Below are 16,094 nucleotides of genomic sequence, written 5' to 3'. Positions count from 1 at the left end.
AGGGACTCGGGAGGGCGGCGTGCGCCAGCCGCCCCCGCCAGTGGCGGGCAAGGGAGCGCCGGCAGCCGGCCGGCCCCGGGTCAGGGTGGCCGAGCGGTCCAAGGCGCTGCGTTAAGGTCGCAGTCTCCTCCGGAGGCGTGGGTTCGAATCCCACCCCTGACAGTCCCTTCTCTGCCACTCGCGGCCTGGCCGCCTCTTGCCTGGGCCTCTTTTCTTGGCGCTAGGGAAGAGACCGCGGCAGCGGGCCGCCGCTTCCGGTGCGCTTGAGCGTTGGCCTCTCGGCCCACAGCTCCCGACGCGGGGTACCGTAGGTCGTCAGGGTGGCCGAGCGGTCTAAGGCGCTGCGTTCAGGTCGCAGTCTCCTCCTGGAGACGTGGGTTCAAATCCCACCCCTGACAAGGCCTCTCTTTCCAGCCCCTTGGAGCTGTGGCCCGTGGAGGGAGAGCCCTGTGGCGGGGATGTTTTTCTTCGACTCCTACCCAAAGGGGCTCCCCTGCTAGCTTGGTCAGGGTGGCCGAGCGGTCCAAGGCGCTGCGTTTAGGCCGCAGTCTCCTCCGGAGGCGTGGGTTCGAATCCCACTCCTGACAGCCGTGGGCAGGGCTTTTGTTTCCTTGGGGCTCGCTTCGCTTCTTTTTGGGCGGGCGCTTGCTGTAGAGCTGGTCAGAGGCGGAGTTCCCGCTTCCTCCCCTGCGGCTTTGCCGAAAAGGCGCGCCCACTCTGGCCTGCGCCCCGTCGAAGCCACAGAGGGACTCGGGAGGGCGGCGTGCGCCAGCCGCCCCCGCCAGTGGCGGGCAAGGGAGCGCCGGCAGCCGGCCGGCCCCGGGTCAGGGTGGCCGAGCGGTCCAAGGCGCTGCGTTAAGGTCGCAGTCTCCTCCGGAGGCGTGGGTTCGAATCCCACCCCTGACAGTCCCTTCTCTGCCACTCGCGGCCTGGCCGCCTCTTGCCTGGGCCTCTTTTCTTGGCGCTAGGGAAGAGACCGCGGCAGCGGGCCGCCGCTTCCGGTGCGCTTGAGCGTTGGCCTCTCGGCCCACAGCTCCCGACGCGGGGTACCGTAGGTCGTCAGGGTGGCCGAGCGGTCTAAGGCGCTGCGTTCAGGTCGCAGTCTCCTCCTGGAGACGTGGGTTCAAATCCCACCCCTGACAAGGCCTCTCTTTCCAGCCCCTTGGAGCTGTGGCCCGTGGAGGGAGAGCCCTGTGGCGGGGATGTTTTTCTTCGACTCCTACCCAAAGGGGCTCCCCTGCTAGCTTGGTCAGGGTGGCCGAGCGGTCCAAGGCGCTGCGTTTAGGCCGCAGTCTCCTCCGGAGGCGTGGGTTCGAATCCCACTCCTGACAGCCGTGGGCAGGGCTTTTGTTTCCTTGGGGCTCGCTTCGCTTCTTTTTGGGCGGGCGCTTGCTGTAGAGCTGGTCAGAGGCGGAGTTCCCGCTTCCTCCCCTGCGGCTTTGCCGAAAAGGCGCGCCCACTCTGGCCTGCGCCCCGTCGAAGCCACAGAGGGACTCGGGAGGGCGGCGTGCGCCAGCCGCCCCCGCCAGTGGCGGGCAAGGGAGCGCCGGCAGCCGGCCGGCCCCGGGTCAGGGTGGCCGAGCGGTCCAAGGCGCTGCGTTAAGGTCGCAGTCTCCTCCGGAGGCGTGGGTTCGAATCCCACCCCTGACAGTCCCTTCTCTGCCACTCGCGGCCTGGCCGCCTCTTGCCTGGGCCTCTTTTCTTGGCGCTAGGGAAGAGACCGCGGCAGCGGGCCGCCGCTTCCGGTGCGCTTGAGCGTTGGCCTCTCGGCCCACAGCTCCCGACGCGGGGTACCGTAGGTCGTCAGGGTGGCCGAGCGGTCTAAGGCGCTGCGTTCAGGTCGCAGTCTCCTCCTGGAGACGTGGGTTCAAATCCCACCCCTGACAAGGCCTCTCTTTCCAGCCCCTTGGAGCTGTGGCCCGTGGAGGGAGAGCCCTGTGGCGGGGATGTTTTTCTTCGACTCCTACCCAAAGGGGCTCCCCTGCTAGCTTGGTCAGGGTGGCCGAGCGGTCCAAGGCGCTGCGTTTAGGCCGCAGTCTCCTCCGGAGGCGTGGGTTCGAATCCCACTCCTGACAGCCGTGGGCAGGGCTTTTGTTTCCTTGGGGCTCGCTTCGCTTCTTTTTGGGCGGGCGCTTGCTGTAGAGCTGGTCAGAGGCGGAGTTCCCGCTTCCTCCCCTGCGGCTTTGCCGAAAAGGCGCGCCCACTCTGGCCTGCGCCCCGTCGAAGCCACAGAGGGACTCGGGAGGGCTGGCGTGCGCCAGCCGCCCCCGCCAGTGGCGGGCAAGGGAGCGCCGGCAGCCGGCCGGCCCCGGGTCAGGGTGGCCGAGCGGTCCAAGGCGCTGCGTTAAGGTCGCAGTCTCCTCCGGAGGATGTGGGTTCGAATCCCACCCCTGACAGTCCCTTCTCTGCCACTCGCGGCCTGGCCGCCTCTTGCCTGGGCCTCTTTTCTTGGCGCTAGGGAAGAGACCGCGGCAGCGGGCCGCCGCTTCCGGTGCGCTTGAGCGTTGGCCTCTCGGCCCACAGCTCCCGACGCGGGGTACCGTAGGTCGTCAGGGTGGCCGAGCGGTCTAAGGCGCTGCGTTCAGGTCGCAGTCTCCTCCTGGAGACGTGGGTTCAAATCCCACCCCTGACAAGGCCTCTCTTTCCAGCCCCTTGGAGCTGTGGCCCGTGGAGGGAGAGCCCTGTGGCGGGGATGTTTTTCTTCGACTCCTACCCAAAGGGGCTCCCCTGCGAGCTTGGTCAGGGTGGCCGAGCGGTCCAAGGCGCTGCGTTTAGGCCGCAGTCTCCTCCGGAGGCGTGGGTTCGAATCCCACTCCTGACAGCCGTGGGCAGGGCTTTTGTTTCCTTGGGGCTCGCTTCGCTTCTTTTTGGGCGGGCGCTTGCTGTAGAGCTGGTCAGAGGCGGAGTTCCCGCTTCCTCCCCTGCGGCTTTGCCGAAAAGGCGCGCCCACTCTGGCCTGCGCCCCGTCGAAGCCACAGAGGGACTCGGGAGGGCGGCGTGCGCCAGCCGCCCCCGCCAGTGGCGGGCAAGGGAGCGCCGGCAGCCGGCCGGCCCCGGGTCAGGGTGGCCGAGCGGTCCAAGGCGCTGCGTTAAGGTCGCAGTCTCCTCCGGAGGCGTGGGTTCGAATCCCACCCCTGACAGTCCCTTCTCTGCCACTCGCGGCCTGGCCGCCTCTTGCCTGGGCCTCTTTTCTTGGCGCTAGGGAAGAGACCGCGGCAGCGGGCCGCCGCTTCCGGTGCGCTTGAGCGTTGGCCTCTCGGCCCACAGCTCCCGACGCGGGGTACCGTAGGTCGTCAGGGTGGCCGAGCGGTCTAAGGCGCTGCGTTCAGGTCGCAGTCTCCTCCTGGAGACGTGGGTTCAAATCCCACCCCTGACAAGGCCTCTCTTTCCAGCCCCTTGGAGCTGTGGCCCGTGGAGGGAGAGCCCTGTGGCGGGGATGTTTTTCTTCGACTCCTACCCAAAGGGGCTCCCCTGCTAGCTTGGTCAGGGTGGCCGAGCGGTCCAAGGCGCTGCGTTTAGGCCGCAGTCTCCTCCGGAGGCGTGGGTTCGAATCCCACTCCTGACAGCCGTGGGCAGGGCTTTTGTTTCCTTGGGGCTCGCTTCGCTTCTTTTTGGGCGGGCGCTTGCTGTAGAGCTGGTCAGAGGCGGAGTTCCCGCTTCCTCCCCTGCGGCTTTGCCGAAAAGGCGCGCCCACTCTGGCCTGCGCCCCGTCGAAGCCACAGAGGGACTCGGGAGGGTGGCGTGCGCCAGCCGCCCCCGCCAGTGGCGGGCAAGGGAGCGCCGGCAGCCGGCCGGCCCCGGGTCAGGGTGGCCGAGCGGTCCAAGGCGCTGCGTTAAGGTCGCAGTCTCCTCCGGAGGTGTGGGTTCGAATCCCACCCCTGACAGTCCCTTCTCTGCCACTCGCGGCCTGGCCGCCTCTTGCCTGGGCCTCTTTTCTTGGCGCTAGGGAAGAGACCGCGGCAGCGGGCCGCCGCTTCCGGTGCGCTTGAGCGTTGGCCTCTCGGCCCACAGCTCCCGACGCGGGGTACCGTAGGTCGTCAGGGTGGCCGAGCGGTCTAAGGCGCTGCGTTCAGGTCGCAGTCTCCTCCTGGAGACGTGGGTTCAAATCCCACCCCTGACAAGGCCTCTCTTTCCAGCCCCTTGGAGCTGTGGCCCGTGGAGGGAGAGCCCTGTGGCGGGGATGTTTTTCTTCGACTCCTACCCAAAGGGGCTCCCCTGCGAGCTTGGTCAGGGTGGCCGAGCGGTCCAAGGCGCTGCGTTTAGGCCGCAGTCTCCTCTGGAGGCGTGGGTTCGAATCCCACTCCTGACAGCCGTGGGCAGGGCTTTTGTTTCCTTGGGGCTCGCTTCGCTTCTTTTTGGGCGGGCGCTTGCTGTAGAGCTGGTCAGAGGCGGAGTTCCCGCTTCCTCCCCTGCGGCTTTGCCGAAAAGGCGCGCCCACTCTGGCCTGCGCCCCGTCGAAGCCACAGAGGGACTCGGGAGGGCGGCGTGCGCCAGCCGCCCCCGCCAGTGGCAGGCAAGGGAGCGCCGGCAGCCGGCCGGCCCCGGGTCAGGGTGGCCGAGCGGTCCAAGGCGCTGCGTTAAGGTCGCAGTCTCCTCCGGAGGCGTGGGTTCGAATCCCACCCCTGACAGTCCCTTCTCTGCCACTCGCGGCCTGGCCGCCTCTTGCCTGGGCCTCTTTTCTTGGCGCTAGGGAAGAGACCGCGGCAGCGGGCCGCCGCTTCCGGTGCGCTTGAGCGTTGGCCTCTCGGCCCACAGCTCCCGACGCGGGGTACCGTAGGTCGTCAGGGTGGCCGAGCGGTCTAAGGCGCTGCGTTCAGGTCGCAGTCTCCTCCTGGAGACGTGGGTTCAAATCCCACCCCTGACAAGGCCTCTCTTTCCAGCCCCTTGGAGCTGTGGCCCGTGGAGGGAGAGCCCTGTGGCGGGGATGTTTTTCTTCGACTCCTACCCAAAGGGGCTCCCCTGCTAGCTTGGTCAGGGTGGCCGAGCGGTCCAAGGCGCTGCGTTTAGGCCGCAGTCTCCTCCGGAGGCGTGGGTTCGAATCCCACTCCTGACAGCCGTGGGCAGGGCTTTTGTTTCCTTGGGGCTCGCTTCGCTTTCTTTTTGGGCGGGCGCTTGCTGTAGAGCTGGTCAGAGGCGGAGTTCCCGCTTCCTCCCCTGCGGCTTTGCCGAAAAGGCGCGCCCACTCTGGCCTGCGCCCCGTCGAAGCCACAGAGGGACTCGGGAGGGTGGCGTGCGCCAGCCGCCCCCGCCAGTGGCGGGCAAGGGAGCGCCGGCAGCCGGCCGGCCCCGGGTCAGGGTGGCCGAGCGGTCCAAGGCGCTGCGTTAAGGTCGCAGTCTCCTCCGGAGGCGTGGGTTCGAATCCCACCCCTGACAGTCCCTTCTCTGCCACTCGCGGCCTGGCCGCCTCTTGCCTGGGCCTCTTTTCTTGGCGCTAGGGAAGAGACCGCGGCAGCGGGCCGCCGCTTCCGGTGCGCTTGAGCGTTGGCCTCTCGGCCCACAGCTCCCGACGCGGGGTACCGTAGGTCGTCAGGGTGGCCGAGCGGTCTAAGGCGCTGCGTTCAGGTCGCAGTCTCCTCCTGGAGACGTGGGTTCAAATCCCACCCCTGACAAGGCCTCTTCTTTCCAGCCCCTTGGAGCTGTGGCCCGTGGAGGGAGAGCCCTGTGGCGGGGATGTTTTTCTTCGACTCCTACCCAAAGGGGCTCCCCTGCTAGCTTGGTCAGGGTGGCCGAGCGGTCCAAGGCGCTGCGTTTAGGCCGCAGTCTCCTCCGGAGGCGTGGGTTCGAATCCCACTCCTGACAGCCGTGGGCAGGGCTTTTGTTTCCTTGGGGCTCGCTTCGCTTCTTTTTGGGCGGGCGCTTGCTGTAGAGCTGGTCAGAGGCGGAGTTCCCGCTTCCTCCCCTGCGGCTTTGCCGAAAAGGCGCGCCCACTCTGGCCTGCGCCCCGTCGAAGCCACAGAGGGACTCGGGAGGGTGGCGTGCGCCAGCCGCCCCCGCCAGTGGCGGGCAAGGGAGCGCCGGCAGCCGGCCGGCCCCGGGTCAGGGTGGCCGAGCGGTCCAAGGCGCTGCGTTAAGGTCGCAGTCTCCTCCGGAGGTGTGGGTTCGAATCCCACCCCTGACAGTCCCTTCTCTGCCACTCGCGGCCTGGCCGCCTCTTGCCTGGGCCTCTTTTCTTGGCGCTAGGGAAGAGACCGCGGCAGCGGGCCGCCGCTTCCGGTGCGCTTGAGCGTTGGCCTCTCGGCCCACAGCTCCCGACCCGGGGTACCGTAGGTCGTCAGGGTGGCCGAGCGGTCTAAGGCGCTGCGTTCAGGTCGCAGTCTCCTCCTGGAGACGTGGGTTTCAAATCCCACCCCTGACAAGGCCTCTCTTTTCCAGCCCCTTGGAGCTGTGGCCCGTGGAGGGAGAGCCCTGTGGCGGGGATGTTTTTCTTCGACTCCTACCCAAAGGGGCTCCCCTGCTAGCTTGGTCAGGGTGGCCGAGCGGTCCAAGGCGCTGCGTTTAGGCCGCAGTCTCCTCCGGAGGCGTGGGTTCGAATCCCACTCCTGACAGCCGTGGGCAGGGCTTTTGTTTCCTTGGGGCTCGCTTCGCTTCTTTTTGGGCGGGCGCTTGCTGTAGAGCTGGTCAGAGGCGGAGTTCCCGCTTCCTCCCCTGCGGCTTTGCCGAAAAGGCGCGCCCACTCTGGCCTGCGCCCCGTCGAAGCCACAGAGGGACTCGGGAGGGCGGCGTGCGCCAGCCGCCCCCGCCAGTGGCGGGCAAGGGAGCGCCGGCAGCCGGCCGGCCCCGGGTCAGGGTGGCCGAGCGGTCCAAGGCGCTGCGTTAAGGTCGCAGTCTCCTCCGGAGGCGTGGGTTCGAATCCCACCCCTGACAGTCCCTTCTCTGCCACTCGCGGCCTGGCCGCCTCTTGCCTGGGCCTCTTTTCTTGGCGCTAGGGAAGAGACCGCGGCAGCGGGCCGCCGCTTCCGGTGCGCTTGAGCGTTGGCCTCTCGGCCCACAGCTCCCGACGCGGGGTACCGTAGGTCGTCAGGGTGGCCGAGCGGTCTAAGGCGCTGCGTTCAGGTCGCAGTCTCCTCCTGGAGACGTGGGTTCAAATCCCACCCCTGACAAGGCCTCTCTTTCCAGCCCCTTGGAGCTGTGGCCCGTGGAGGGAGAGCCCTGTGGCGGGGATGTTTTTCTTCGACTCCTACCCAAAGGGGCTCCCCTGCTAGCTTGGTCAGGGTGGCCGAGCGGTCCAAGGCGCTGCGTTTAGGCCGCAGTCTCCTCCGGAGGCGTGGGTTCGAATCCCACTCCTGACAGCCGTGGGCAGGGCTTTTGTTTCCTTGGGGCTCGCTTCGCTTCTTTTTGGGCGGGCGCTTGCTGTAGAGCTGGTCAGAGGCGGAGTTCCCGCTTCCTCCCCTGCGGCTTTGCCGAAAAGGCGCGCCCACTCTGGCCTGCGCCCCGTCGAAGCCACAGAGGGACTCGGGAGGGCGGCGTGCGCCAGCCGCCCCCGCCAGTGGCGGGCAAGGGAGCGCCGGCAGCCGGCCGGCCCCGGGTCAGGGTGGCCGAGCGGTCCAAGGCGCTGCGTTAAGGTCGCAGTCTCCTCCGGAGGCGTGGGTTCGAATCCCACCCCTGACAGTCCCTTCTCTGCCGCTCGCGGCCTGGCCGCCTCTTGCCTGGGCCTCTTTTCTTGGCGCTAGGGAAGAGACCGCGGCAGCGGGCCGCCGCTTCCGGTGCGCTTGAGCGTTGGCCTCTCGGCCGACAGCTCCCGACGCGAGGTACCGTAGGTCGTCAGGGTGGCCGAGCGGTCTAAGGCGCTGCGTTCAGGTCGCAGTCTCCTCCGGAGGCGTGGGTTCGAATCCCACTCCTGACAGCCGTGGGCAGGGCTTTTGTTTCCTTGGGGCTCGCTTCACTTCTTTTTGGGCGGGCGCTTGCTGTAGAGCTCGTCAGACGTGGAATTCCAGCTTCCTCTTCTGGGGCATCGGAGACAAGGCGAAGGATATTCCATAATCCAACTTCCCTGAATTAGATCCCATCATATAGAAAATCGACGTCCTCCTGGCAACACCATCCTTCCATTCAGGCATTGACTGTTAAGGGTAGAGGCCTTGGCCAACAGATCAACCCTAACTAGAAGGACTGAAGCGTCCGCCACCTGCACTTCCATCTCCCCTACCCTTACTTCTAATGCCCTGTAGTCACTGCTGATCTGCCGAGGGTCATACCTTGTAGTGCTCACATGGATGAGTAGCATGGGATCGTGGTAAGTGGTCTTTTTGGTCCTCAACAATCCCGCTTCAATGTCCTCAGTAGGCTGCATACCTCCTCGGATGCCATGTCAGGTCACCCGATGTTTGCCTCCATCCTCGTGTGAAGAAAGTCTCCAACCACTACTACGCTACTTTTCCTCCTGGGAGTGCTGTTTGTGATCCTCTCAGACTTGGGGTTACGTGGCTGTTCCTCCTCCATCTTTGTTGGGTGATGCCTCATTGCCAGTGCAGCCTAACTGTGCTCCATCACCATGGTGCATGGCTTGGGGTTCAGGGTCAGGCTCGGGGTGAAGGACTGCCTTCTGCCAGACATAACCATCAGCCATTTTCCTCCCTATACCAGCGCCTTATCCTCTCCCCACGCCTGGTGCGGGTGGGGTGTCTGTGACCACAGTCCCCTCTAACTGGCTATCATCCTCAGCCTCGGCAGTCTCCATATGAATACTGTCAATGATGTCCTCATGTGCATGGATGCTCCTCAGTGTAGACACCTCTCGTCACTCTCCCACCTGCTTCCTGAGAGAGTCCACCAGTAGGCACCTCTGACATTGGATGGTCCCCTCAGCTTGGCTTTCTGTCAGTGGGAAATGCAAGCCACAATCTCTGCAAATCCACACCAGGATCTTTGTATAGGCACCCATGGTTATGTGTTCTGGCTGGATACAAGTGCAGGTGGAGGAGACAGGAGCAGTGTTGGCACTGGTGATGAGGCCCTTCCTAACGTTAAGGATTATTTTATTACACGCTTTATCAACCTTCCCTGTTTGCAAGTTTTCCTTGGTGGCTTAGGGCTTGGCTACACTTGCGACTCAGTGTGCAATAAAGCAGCCCATGTGCACTAACTCACTCCCCAGCCACACTGGCAAGGCACGTAGAGCACTCCAACTCTGCAGCTAGAGCGCTCCGGGTACTCCACCTCAGCAAGCGGAATAACATTTGCTGTGCCTTGGCTACAATGCACGGGCATCAGTGTCAACAAGGTGAGCAAGCCCCCCAAAAACCCACTCTTTCTGCCCCCCCACATACACACAACACATTCCCTATCACACTCCACCCCATTTGAAAAGCACCTTGCAGCCACTTGCATGCTGGGATAGCTACCACAATGCACTGCTCTCTGTGGCCATTGCAAAAGCTGCTAATGTGTCCATGATAGTGCACTGTCAGTGTAGACAGACTACAGCACCTTCCCTACTATGCTCTATGAAGGCTGGTTTAACGCAAAGCACTCTACAACTGCAAGTGTAGCCATGCCCTTAGTCTCTGACTTTTAAGGCCGTCCCTCCTAGGTCAGTCCTACTCCCTCCTTAAGCACATGGGAGGCGGGGGAGGATGCTCATAAGGCTGATTGAAGCTGATCAAGGATGATCAAGGAAACAAAGTGTCCCCAGCACACAATCCCAGCTGACCCAATTGACCGTGTAACTGAAATAACCTGAAAGAAAAAGAAAAATGCAAACAGCCAAACAAACTCACTCACCCCAAGGTTAGTACTTGCACCTTCTTTGTTCAGCAGGGGAGCTCCTTCTCCCTCTCTCAGACTCCTCTGTTTGCAGTGCTGTGAAGCTCTATGCTATAATGCATCTATACAAATACATTCAGCCTGTGACATTTCCTATCATATATGCAGATAGCTTCATCAACAATGTGATGTGGAACATGCTAAACAGAAATTGTGATTTCAGAATGTTCACAATAAACTTGCGATATGTGATGTGTAACACTCTCCAGATGATCCTAATAGCAATGGAAATGAGTTCCACTCTGTATGAAAAGCAAGAGCTGCTAACTAAAGGTCTCTAAAGTGGGTCTGCTATGAAAGAGTGAAATAGCAATTAATGAAATGTTGTACTTTTTTTTTAAAGATCCTTAATGTGAGACAGCTGTTGTTTAACACTTATCTGCAGAAAACTGATGCCAGGAATAACAGCTACTGCAACTAAGTGTGGGTGACTAACTGTCATTGCTTTTATGGCAATACCCAATGTGCCTTACAAAAAAAAAAACAACACCTTACATTTTTATGGTGCCTATAACCTAATTAGAGGAATAGCCGCAAGCTGCTAATCTTGTATGTTTGGAGACAGTATCTGCATCACACTGAGGAGCAAAGATCATCTTATGAAGACTTTCCAGCAGAGAAACAGCCCAGCCAAGGTAGCATGTCACATGCAAACAGTAGCCATGTGTTTAACATAATTTTCTCTGTATTGTTATGCCTAGTGCATGGGATGCAAGTTTGTAGAAATTTTGGTGGTGCCCAGAACCTGCCCCCCGCAACTCCACCCCCTCAAACTCTGCCTCCACCTGCCTAAGGCTCTGGATGGGGTTTCAGGAGAGAGGTCTGGGGTGCAGGTCCTGGGCTGGGGATTAGGGTGCAGGAGGGGTGCAGGCTTTGGGAAGGAGTTTGGGTGCTGGGTGCAGGCTCCGGGCTGGGGCAGGGGATGGGTGTGCAGGAGGGGGTGAGGGCTGCAGACTTTGGGATGGAGTTTGGGTGCAGGCTCTGGGCTGGTGGTGAGGGAGTAGGAAGGGGTGAGGGGTGCAGGCTCTGGGAAGGAGTTTGGGTGCTGGGTGCAGGTTCTGGGCTGGGGCAGAGGGTGGGTGTGCAGGAGGGGGTGAGGGGTGCAGGCTTTGCGACGGAGTTTGGGTGCAGGCTCGGCTGGGGGTGGGGGTGTAGGAAGGGGGTGGTGGTGCACGCTGGGGCAGAGGATCAGGCTGCAGGGGAATGAGGTTGGGGCTGAGGATGAGGGATTCATGATGCAGGGGGGCTCAGAGCTGGGGCAGAGGCTCAGGGTGCAGGGGAATGAGGGTTGGGGCTGAGGATGAGGATTTCATGCTGTGCGGGGAGTGCAGGGCTGGGGCAGAGGGCTAGGGTGCAGGGAGATGAGGGCTGTCATGGTATAATTCCCCACTCTGAACCTTAGCATCCAAAAGATGGGGTACCAGCATGAATTCCTCTAAGCTCAATTACCAGCTTAGAACCTGTAGCGCTGCCACCAACCAGGAATTCCAGTGCCTGGTACACTCTGGTCCCCACAAAACCTTGCCCGGCAAACCCCAAGATCCAGACCGTCTGGATCTTAACACAAGGAAAGTAAACCCTTTCCCTCACCGTTGCCTCTCCCAGGCTTCCCCTCCCTGGGTTACCCTGGAAGATCACTGTGATTCAAACTCCTTGAATCTCAAAACAGAGAGGAAAATCCACCTTTCCCCCGCCTAGACTCTCCCTGAGAGAGAAAGTAATCCTAATACAGAGAGAAAATTACCCTCTCTCCCCCCTTTCCCTGGTGAATCCAGACCCAGTCCCCTGGGGTCTCATCAGAATAAAAAAACAATCGGGTTTTTAAACAAGAAAAGCTTTTTATTAAAGAAAGAAAAAATAGTAAAAATTATCTTTGTAAATTTAAGATGGAATATGTTACAGGGTCTTTCAGCTATAGACACTGGGAATACCCTCCCAGCCCAAGTATACAAGTACAAATTAAAATCCTTTCAGCAAAATACAAATTTGAACTCCTTCCAGCCGAATACACATTTGCAAATAAAACAACCATAAGCCTAACTCACTTTATCTATCTAGTACTCACTAGTCTGAACTTATAAGAGCCTGTATCAGAGAGATTGGAGAGAAACCTGGTTGCACGTCTGGTCCCTCTGAGCCCCCAGAGTGAACAACAACCAAACACTAGCAGCACACACAAAAACTTCCCTCCCTCAAGATTTGAAAGTATCCTGTCCTCTGATTGGTCCTCTGGTCAGGTGACAGCCTGGCTCACTGATCTTGTTAACCCTTTCCAGGCAAAAGAGATATGAAGTACTTCTGTTCTATTAACTCTTATCTGTTTATGACAAGGCCTCTGGCTGGGGCAGAGGATTCGGGTGCAGGGGGATGAGGGCTCTGGCTGGGGCAGAGGATCAGGGTGCAGAGGGATGAGGGCTCTGGCTGGGGATGAGGATTAGGGTGCAGGCGGATGAGGGCTATGGCTGGGGCAGAGGATCAGGGTGCAGAGGGATGAGGGCTCTGGCTGGGGATGAGGAGTTTGGGGCATTGGAGAGGCTCAGGGTTAGGGCAGAAGGGCAGAGTAAGGGCAGCCTGCCTTGCCATTAGTGGGTGGCAGGCGCTAGGACCCTGGGGCAGCAGACAGCAGTTCTGCCGGGAGCTGTTCTCTGGCAGCACGAGCAGGCAGGGACACAGCGGAGGGGGGAAGCAGGGGGAGGGGTGGAAGATGGAGGCCGGGACCGGCTCCAGGCAGGGACGCGGCGGGGCGAAGCGATGGGGGGAGACCCGCGGGGGCCGAGGCCCGATCCAGGCAGGGCTGGGGGAGAGACCCAGCTCCAAATATTGCTGGAGCAGGGCACCCAGCCCTGAATATTCCTGGAGCCTGAGCACCGCAAATGTATATAACCCGCCGCCTATGGCCTAGTGTAAATCCACGTGGCCTGAAGGTCTAGGGGGATAGGAGCGCTCTGCTTCCATCTGTTGGTGAGCAGCAGGAAGAATGGCCACTGTGCTACTTCACCTGTATAAACTATTTACCCAGGACTCTAGACTCATCTATTGGTGAACAGGAGGAAGTATGGCTACAGAGAGAGTTTCTTCTGTACAAGCTTTTGTAACAAAGCAGCCTCTGGCAGGACACAACTGAGAGTATCAATTCAGGAAAAATTGCTTAGAACAGGGCAGTTACAGCCCAAAGCTGCAGTTCCTTTACTATTAAGGCAGGCCAAACCAGCCAACCAGAGAGGACTTCTGTTTTACCATATGGGCTAACCAGAAGTCATACAAGCAATTCCCTCAGATACTCCAGTTTCCCAGTATCACCACCGGTGCCACTCGTTATGGGGACAAATGGTTATTGTTGCAGGGGGGCAACAGTTGGGGTTCGTTTGCCCGGTGTGTGTATCCCCAATGACCACACCGGAGTGGAGAAGCAAGTCTCTTTTCTTGAGTCAAATAAGGTGCAGGAGATACAAATCTCAAATCATGCACGAATTACTATCCTCTTCCCCACCTTGTATACCCCACTTGTTTACAAAGATGTTCACAGGTGCCACAATTGATCATTTACAATTCATTAAGTACCGGATCCTTTAATTAAACTATATCCTTTACCCATACTACAGAGCCCCCCTTTGCTCGATTACATTTTATACCATAAACAAAAGAACAAAAGAAAATGATAAATGATTACATGTACTCATGCTAGCTTCAAAGGAACATATTGATTAATCTAAGGGGCAATTCGAGGGCGATGGCAGGCCTGAGAATGTAAACTTTTAACCCCACGCCATATTGCCCGTTATTCGGGGCCTGGCCCCCCCCAACAATCCCCCCTTTGAGAATACTCAAAGGCCTTCCGTTGAGTTTTCTCATATTCATTACTTAGAACAAGGTTGAAAGGTAGGCCAACCGATGTTGGCAGCGAGACTGCCCTAAGGGGGTACATTTCTGTTGGCTGACGGAGAGCAGAAAGACAACTTTTACAGCAAGGCACTCCTATCTGCAGACCACAGCAGAAGAGCAAACCAATTGCTATCACTACTAGCAGGGAGGTAAAAATGCTTTTAAGCCACCCAAACCAACTACCAAAACCCCAAGAACCCCACCAATCATTGTCACTATTTTGCGTTATGTGAGTGACAATGTTACACAACTTAGCTAGTCTATTTTTAATGCTTTGGCTATGATCAGAAAGGTTAAAGCAACAGAGACCCTTAAATTCCTCACAGCCATGGTTATGCCTTAAGAGGAGGTAATCTATTGCAGCGCGATTTTGGAGTACCCCTTTTCGGACCCCTGTGAGTTCCGAGGCCAAGTCAGAGATTAAAGTGGAAGTTAGATTAATGGACTTGGCGAGGGCACAGGCCACTTTAGCAAGCTGGAGCTCTGCATCTGAGGCCAGGCCTGGGACTCAGACCAATGAAGTAATGCGGTTAGTCCGCAGAGCAAAAACCGCTCACGGGGAAGGTATAAGTGTGCAAAAAAATAAGAAGTCAGGGTTGGGGAAACAGAACAATTCATCTCATGATTGGTTAAATTAGTACCAACCTTTTGTGCTCCCACAATAGTAAAACAGGAAGTAGCATTTGAGGAAACGGCCATTAGTCTAATTTGAAGGCGATGCTGATTTGTATAGGGTTTAGGATTTGAGATAGAGCCGAACTCAGACAGCTGCCCAGCTGTCAGCTTAACATTGTAAGCAGCAAGTTCAGTATAGTTGTGAATTTCTTGCAAGAGTATAGCTATCCCCACAAAACAAGTAGTAAATACAGATCCTAAAGTGTAACCACTCCCTACACAAAAGTGGGAAGAATTAGAGGCTGTGACAGCTAAAAGAGCCCACCAGTTATTTTACGGGGAGTGGAAGGATAAAGGGGCCAGCTGTCCAGAAACAGTAAACACCCATACAAGTATAAAAAACATGGCCAAATTAGAGTTATTTGCGTTTAAACAATAACTTGAGTCCCAAATCTTCCAATGCTCTGGTTCCGGTAGGCTGAACCGTCCACTGCTTGGTGTTTGGATTCTGCGGTGGAGGTACAGCTTTTAGTTGGGAGTAGTGAATCCAGCTCTTGTGTCCCTCTACTTTCGCCGCCCTGTGGGAAACCAGTAAGAAGAGATAGGGTCCTTTCCACTTTTCCTGGAGGGGTTCGTCCTTCCAGGTACGGACGAGGACGAAGTCACCAGGCTGTAGGGAATGGACAGGTGCATCCAAAGGGAGTGGCTGAGAGTCCCTTACGTACCTGTGAAGAGAATATATATATTGAGACAAATATCCACACCCAACCTTCCATTCCCCTAGCAGGATCAGGGTACCATTCATAGGCCATGCCCTTCCAAACATAATCTCGAAGGGGCTTAAACCAGTTCTACCCTTAGGAAGAGCCCAAATGCGGAGTAAAACCAAAGATAGGGCATCGGGCCACTTTAAAGACGCTTCCTGACATATTTTGGCTAGGCGCCTTTTGAGTGTCTAATTAGTGCATTCTACCACTCCACTGGCCTGTGGCCTCCAAGGGGTGTGAAGTTTCCAGTTGAGCTGGAGGATATCCAAGACATTCTGGACAATTTTTGAGGTGAAGTGTGTTCCCTGGTCAGACTCCATCCATCGAGGCAGGCCAAATCTAGGAAAAATCTCTTTAACAAGTTTAAGAGCCACACTCTTAGCAGTGTTATTTCAGCAGGGAAAAGCTTCAGGCCACCCACTGTAGCGATCCACCAGGACAAGGAGGTATCTATACCCTTGGGCTTGAGGAAGTCAATTTGCCACACTAGCCCGGGGCCCGGAGTGGGTTCTAGGGTAGCTGGTATAACTGGATTCCCTGGTCGAGGATTATTTTTCTGGCAAGTAAGGCACTCCGCAGATATCTGGGACGTTAGGGGCCAAAGTCCTGAGGTGATGAAATACTTTTGTGTGAGCTGGGTCAAAGCTTCCCTGCCCGCATGAGAGGTCTGGTGTAGTTTTTGTAATACTGGTCGCATCTTGGTAACAGGACCTTTCCCTCCATGAAATGGAACCATCCTTTTTCCTCCTGAATCCCAAGAGATTCAGCCCATTCTAACTCCTCACTTGTATACTGCGGGGTAGGGAGGTCCCCTAGTAATGGAATTAAGGCGTGAAGATGGACACCCTCGGCTAGTCCCAGTTCTAAAGTGGCAGCCCGCTTGGCTTCTCTATCCGCCCTAGCATTGCCTCGATTAATACTGAGAGCTACTCGAAGGTCCTGCATGCTAGTGCTCCCATGCTGTTGGGGGGCCTCTGTCAGCAGATGATGTGGAAGCAGCTCTTTGACAGGGTGCAGTACAGAAAGGGCTCTTCACTGATGCCCATGGGGGTAGTGGCAGCAGCAGCC

General features: G+C 58.5%; 32 non-coding genes across 32 annotated transcripts; all 32 read left to right on the top strand.

The window, feature by feature from the left end:
- Positions 1 to 79: 79 nt before the first annotated feature.
- On the top strand, positions 80 to 162 carry TRNAL-AAG (transfer RNA leucine (anticodon AAG)). The gene has a single exon. It is a non-coding gene; the product is annotated as a tRNA-Leu (tRNA).
- A 152-nt stretch (positions 163 to 314) lies between these two features.
- On the top strand, positions 315 to 398 carry TRNAL-CAG (transfer RNA leucine (anticodon CAG)). The gene has a single exon. It is a non-coding gene; the product is annotated as a tRNA-Leu (tRNA).
- A 106-nt stretch (positions 399 to 504) lies between these two features.
- TRNAL-UAG (transfer RNA leucine (anticodon UAG)) lies at positions 505 to 587 on the top strand. The gene has a single exon. It is a non-coding gene; the product is annotated as a tRNA-Leu (tRNA).
- Positions 588 to 823: 236 nt separating this feature from the next.
- On the top strand, positions 824 to 906 carry TRNAL-AAG (transfer RNA leucine (anticodon AAG)). The gene has a single exon. It is a non-coding gene; the product is annotated as a tRNA-Leu (tRNA).
- Positions 907 to 1,058: 152 nt separating this feature from the next.
- Positions 1,059 to 1,142, top strand: TRNAL-CAG (transfer RNA leucine (anticodon CAG)). Its single transcript has one exon. It is a non-coding gene; the product is annotated as a tRNA-Leu (tRNA).
- A 106-nt stretch (positions 1,143 to 1,248) lies between these two features.
- TRNAL-UAG (transfer RNA leucine (anticodon UAG)) lies at positions 1,249 to 1,331 on the top strand. Its single transcript has one exon. It is a non-coding gene; the product is annotated as a tRNA-Leu (tRNA).
- A 236-nt stretch (positions 1,332 to 1,567) lies between these two features.
- Positions 1,568 to 1,650, top strand: TRNAL-AAG (transfer RNA leucine (anticodon AAG)). Its single transcript has one exon. It is a non-coding gene; the product is annotated as a tRNA-Leu (tRNA).
- A 152-nt stretch (positions 1,651 to 1,802) lies between these two features.
- Positions 1,803 to 1,886, top strand: TRNAL-CAG (transfer RNA leucine (anticodon CAG)). The gene has a single exon. It is a non-coding gene; the product is annotated as a tRNA-Leu (tRNA).
- A 106-nt stretch (positions 1,887 to 1,992) lies between these two features.
- Positions 1,993 to 2,075, top strand: TRNAL-UAG (transfer RNA leucine (anticodon UAG)). Its single transcript has one exon. It is a non-coding gene; the product is annotated as a tRNA-Leu (tRNA).
- Positions 2,076 to 2,312: 237 nt separating this feature from the next.
- TRNAL-AAG (transfer RNA leucine (anticodon AAG)) lies at positions 2,313 to 2,396 on the top strand. The gene has a single exon. It is a non-coding gene; the product is annotated as a tRNA-Leu (tRNA).
- Positions 2,397 to 2,548: 152 nt separating this feature from the next.
- Positions 2,549 to 2,632, top strand: TRNAL-CAG (transfer RNA leucine (anticodon CAG)). Its single transcript has one exon. It is a non-coding gene; the product is annotated as a tRNA-Leu (tRNA).
- A 106-nt stretch (positions 2,633 to 2,738) lies between these two features.
- On the top strand, positions 2,739 to 2,821 carry TRNAL-UAG (transfer RNA leucine (anticodon UAG)). Its single transcript has one exon. It is a non-coding gene; the product is annotated as a tRNA-Leu (tRNA).
- Positions 2,822 to 3,057: 236 nt separating this feature from the next.
- On the top strand, positions 3,058 to 3,140 carry TRNAL-AAG (transfer RNA leucine (anticodon AAG)). Its single transcript has one exon. It is a non-coding gene; the product is annotated as a tRNA-Leu (tRNA).
- Positions 3,141 to 3,292: 152 nt separating this feature from the next.
- Positions 3,293 to 3,376, top strand: TRNAL-CAG (transfer RNA leucine (anticodon CAG)). The gene has a single exon. It is a non-coding gene; the product is annotated as a tRNA-Leu (tRNA).
- A 106-nt stretch (positions 3,377 to 3,482) lies between these two features.
- Positions 3,483 to 3,565, top strand: TRNAL-UAG (transfer RNA leucine (anticodon UAG)). The gene has a single exon. It is a non-coding gene; the product is annotated as a tRNA-Leu (tRNA).
- Positions 3,566 to 3,801: 236 nt separating this feature from the next.
- Positions 3,802 to 3,884, top strand: TRNAL-AAG (transfer RNA leucine (anticodon AAG)). Its single transcript has one exon. It is a non-coding gene; the product is annotated as a tRNA-Leu (tRNA).
- Positions 3,885 to 4,036: 152 nt separating this feature from the next.
- TRNAL-CAG (transfer RNA leucine (anticodon CAG)) lies at positions 4,037 to 4,120 on the top strand. Its single transcript has one exon. It is a non-coding gene; the product is annotated as a tRNA-Leu (tRNA).
- A 106-nt stretch (positions 4,121 to 4,226) lies between these two features.
- TRNAL-UAG (transfer RNA leucine (anticodon UAG)) lies at positions 4,227 to 4,309 on the top strand. The gene has a single exon. It is a non-coding gene; the product is annotated as a tRNA-Leu (tRNA).
- A 236-nt stretch (positions 4,310 to 4,545) lies between these two features.
- Positions 4,546 to 4,628, top strand: TRNAL-AAG (transfer RNA leucine (anticodon AAG)). Its single transcript has one exon. It is a non-coding gene; the product is annotated as a tRNA-Leu (tRNA).
- Positions 4,629 to 4,780: 152 nt separating this feature from the next.
- TRNAL-CAG (transfer RNA leucine (anticodon CAG)) lies at positions 4,781 to 4,864 on the top strand. Its single transcript has one exon. It is a non-coding gene; the product is annotated as a tRNA-Leu (tRNA).
- A 106-nt stretch (positions 4,865 to 4,970) lies between these two features.
- Positions 4,971 to 5,053, top strand: TRNAL-UAG (transfer RNA leucine (anticodon UAG)). Its single transcript has one exon. It is a non-coding gene; the product is annotated as a tRNA-Leu (tRNA).
- A 237-nt stretch (positions 5,054 to 5,290) lies between these two features.
- On the top strand, positions 5,291 to 5,373 carry TRNAL-AAG (transfer RNA leucine (anticodon AAG)). The gene has a single exon. It is a non-coding gene; the product is annotated as a tRNA-Leu (tRNA).
- Positions 5,374 to 5,525: 152 nt separating this feature from the next.
- TRNAL-CAG (transfer RNA leucine (anticodon CAG)) lies at positions 5,526 to 5,609 on the top strand. The gene has a single exon. It is a non-coding gene; the product is annotated as a tRNA-Leu (tRNA).
- A 107-nt stretch (positions 5,610 to 5,716) lies between these two features.
- Positions 5,717 to 5,799, top strand: TRNAL-UAG (transfer RNA leucine (anticodon UAG)). The gene has a single exon. It is a non-coding gene; the product is annotated as a tRNA-Leu (tRNA).
- A 236-nt stretch (positions 5,800 to 6,035) lies between these two features.
- Positions 6,036 to 6,118, top strand: TRNAL-AAG (transfer RNA leucine (anticodon AAG)). Its single transcript has one exon. It is a non-coding gene; the product is annotated as a tRNA-Leu (tRNA).
- Positions 6,119 to 6,270: 152 nt separating this feature from the next.
- On the top strand, positions 6,271 to 6,355 carry TRNAL-CAG (transfer RNA leucine (anticodon CAG)). The gene has a single exon. It is a non-coding gene; the product is annotated as a tRNA-Leu (tRNA).
- A 107-nt stretch (positions 6,356 to 6,462) lies between these two features.
- On the top strand, positions 6,463 to 6,545 carry TRNAL-UAG (transfer RNA leucine (anticodon UAG)). Its single transcript has one exon. It is a non-coding gene; the product is annotated as a tRNA-Leu (tRNA).
- Positions 6,546 to 6,781: 236 nt separating this feature from the next.
- TRNAL-AAG (transfer RNA leucine (anticodon AAG)) lies at positions 6,782 to 6,864 on the top strand. The gene has a single exon. It is a non-coding gene; the product is annotated as a tRNA-Leu (tRNA).
- A 152-nt stretch (positions 6,865 to 7,016) lies between these two features.
- TRNAL-CAG (transfer RNA leucine (anticodon CAG)) lies at positions 7,017 to 7,100 on the top strand. Its single transcript has one exon. It is a non-coding gene; the product is annotated as a tRNA-Leu (tRNA).
- A 106-nt stretch (positions 7,101 to 7,206) lies between these two features.
- On the top strand, positions 7,207 to 7,289 carry TRNAL-UAG (transfer RNA leucine (anticodon UAG)). Its single transcript has one exon. It is a non-coding gene; the product is annotated as a tRNA-Leu (tRNA).
- Positions 7,290 to 7,525: 236 nt separating this feature from the next.
- Positions 7,526 to 7,608, top strand: TRNAL-AAG (transfer RNA leucine (anticodon AAG)). The gene has a single exon. It is a non-coding gene; the product is annotated as a tRNA-Leu (tRNA).
- Positions 7,609 to 7,760: 152 nt separating this feature from the next.
- TRNAL-CAG (transfer RNA leucine (anticodon CAG)) lies at positions 7,761 to 7,843 on the top strand. Its single transcript has one exon. It is a non-coding gene; the product is annotated as a tRNA-Leu (tRNA).
- Positions 7,844 to 16,094: the final 8,251 nt, after the last annotated feature.

This window comes from Gopherus flavomarginatus, chromosome 4, assembly GCF_025201925.1.
Source record: "Gopherus flavomarginatus isolate rGopFla2 chromosome 4, rGopFla2.mat.asm, whole genome shotgun sequence".
Lineage (NCBI taxonomy): Eukaryota > Metazoa > Chordata > Testudines > Testudinidae > Gopherus > Gopherus flavomarginatus.
This window is presented reverse-complemented; position numbering and strand designations above follow the sequence as displayed.